Here is a 2,535-nt window from a genome sequence, read left to right as displayed (position 1 = left end):
TGCATGTGTGTGTGCGTGTGAATTTATGTAACACGTGGTTGTCTATTCAGTGGCAAGAATTATCTGTTCTCTGCCAGGCCGCCTCCTCCACACTCTCAGCTCCTTGCAGATCAAATCTTCCTCTTCAGATTGCGATAAGACAAGCGTTCTCCACTCTCTCATCATTCTTTCTAATGCTTGTCACATATCATCTTCCATATGTTTGAGGTACAAACAAATAAAGGTGCAAATGCAATTCCTGTGTGGTTTGTCTTTGTGCATGTGCAATATTCACTGTGACAGAAACAATTTGCTGTTGACCACTAGAGAGAACATAAATATTAGGATTTTCCTGCCAAGTGCCAATTTGCTTGTGTTCACTGTAGATTGAGTGTTACGTAACATTTCTCTGGTAGTGACCTGGGAGACACTTAAAGTGAAAGTCTTTACCTTTTCATAATTCTTTTCATTAATGATGAAAAATACTTGCAATTTGCTATAAAATAAACATTTATATAACAAAAATCCTACAGTACATGCTTATGGCATGAAATAATGTAAATAAGAATGAAAAGAATCTGGTCTTCTTTTGAGAGTAAAATACGTAGTATTATGCTGTCTGTTATCATCTGTGAAATACTTAGTCTTACCCAATAATTTGGTTTTAATACCCTCATCATTCAATCATCCCTTTTTTTTCCTGTCAAATGTTCAACTATTATCGCTGCAAAGTGTGTGTGTGTGTGTGTGTGTGTGTGTGTGTGTGTGTGTGTGTGTGTGTGTGTGTGTGTGTGTGTGTGTGTGTGTGTGTGTGAGTGATCAAAGGATCTGAAGCTGTACATGTACATTCATGACTGTATGCTGAAAGACCTCTGTTTCAGAAAATTTGATAAGCTTTAAAAACAGGTCTGTTTTTGTGCCTCCGCACAGGTCACAGCTGTGGCCTGAGGCATTACGTTTTCAGGTCATCCCACTCTTGTGAGGGCAATATCTCACCTACAACAGCTTGGGGAAATTTCTTCAAACTTGGCACAAATGACCACTTGGACTTAAAGATGAAAAGATTAGATTTTGGTGGTCAGAAGTCACGGTGACCTCACAAAACATTATGGCCATAACCCAGGGATCCATGTGCTAATTATGACAAAATTACACACATATATGATCAGATAAAATGATGAGGTGATGACATCACATATCCAAAAGGTCAGCTTCACTGTGGCATCATAACTTTCTGCAAAAAAAAAAACAAAACAAAAAAAAAACACCTATCAGTCCTCTATACTCCTCTGAGAAAACAGTCTTCACGTGATGACAGCATGTTTCTCAGTGGAAATTATTCACAGGAATCACAGATTAGCAGTGATTCTCACTCTGCTTAACTGACCGCTGCAAGTGATCAGCAACTGCTGGAGTGTGAAATCTTTATTCAGCTCGGGACAACGTCATTGATGCTGGCAGAACTTTGAAAATCTCTGCAGGTTGCATCTGCAGGTAGGTGCTTCACCATGTGTTGCCTGCCCTCTGAGTGCACTCTTCTAGTTTGCATAACCTAATGCTGTATCAATTAAGCTGTCAATGAACTTTCTGAGTAATAGTGTAGTTTATAAAAAAAAAAAAAACATCAGAAATCAGTGAAAAATTGCAGTCTGAGGTTCTGAGAGCCAAGTAGACTACAAATAGTCTGATGGTCCAATAGTTGGAAACCCCAAAATATTAACCTTAAGATTTAAAAAAATATATATTTCTTTTTAACAATTACAATCACACAGTACAGATGCAAACTCAAAGACACAAGTTCATAAATGTATGGGAGGCAGTTTATTGTGTTTCAGCATTGCCTCAGTGTCTTTACATAGTTCCAATAAGTAGGAATAAACAATAATTTACATCCATGAGCCCAGAGAAAACAGATAAATACCAAGGTAAGAAAAAATAACATTTATTTTTTCCTCCTATATAAGTATAAATACATGAATAAAACAAGTAAAACATAAAATATGTTCTACTACTGTTACTACTAGTAATAATAATGATTTTAAAAACAACATAATAAAAAAAATTGGAAAAATTGTTACACTTGCACCTTATTTAATCAATCAGTCAATCAATCAATATCAATTAATATTGATCGATTAAAAAATGGGTCATGGGGTGCCACTTACTTTCATAATAATTAATCCGTTCTTAATTATCAGTCTTTTTTTATGCAAAAATATGAAAATTATCACATTTGAGTGGCTGGACCAGCTTGTTGGTTTTTTTGCTTGTTAGATTACTGAGTTTGTATTTTAAATTTTCAAACAAATGTTGATTGATTAATCAACTAGTTCTTTTGGCAGTAAATAAAAGCAAATGTGTCATCCAAATCACTTTAGTTTCCAGCTTTCAACAGCCTTATTACAGACCTCCACACCAACCCCCAGCCCCCCACTCAGGCTTTGCACATTTACGTTTCCATCCCTTCAACCACAACATCATTGAGCAGCACTTCTCCACTTCACAGATGTGCTTCGGTTGTCCTTGGAGAGTTCCCTGTGCAAACAAAGCCCTCTT

This window comes from Lutjanus erythropterus, chromosome 7 (assembly GCF_056507025.1).
Source record: "Lutjanus erythropterus isolate fLutEry1 chromosome 7, fLutEry1.hap2, whole genome shotgun sequence".
Taxonomy (NCBI): domain Eukaryota; kingdom Metazoa; phylum Chordata; class Actinopteri; order Lutjaniformes; family Lutjanidae; genus Lutjanus; species Lutjanus erythropterus.
This window is presented reverse-complemented; position numbering follows the sequence as displayed.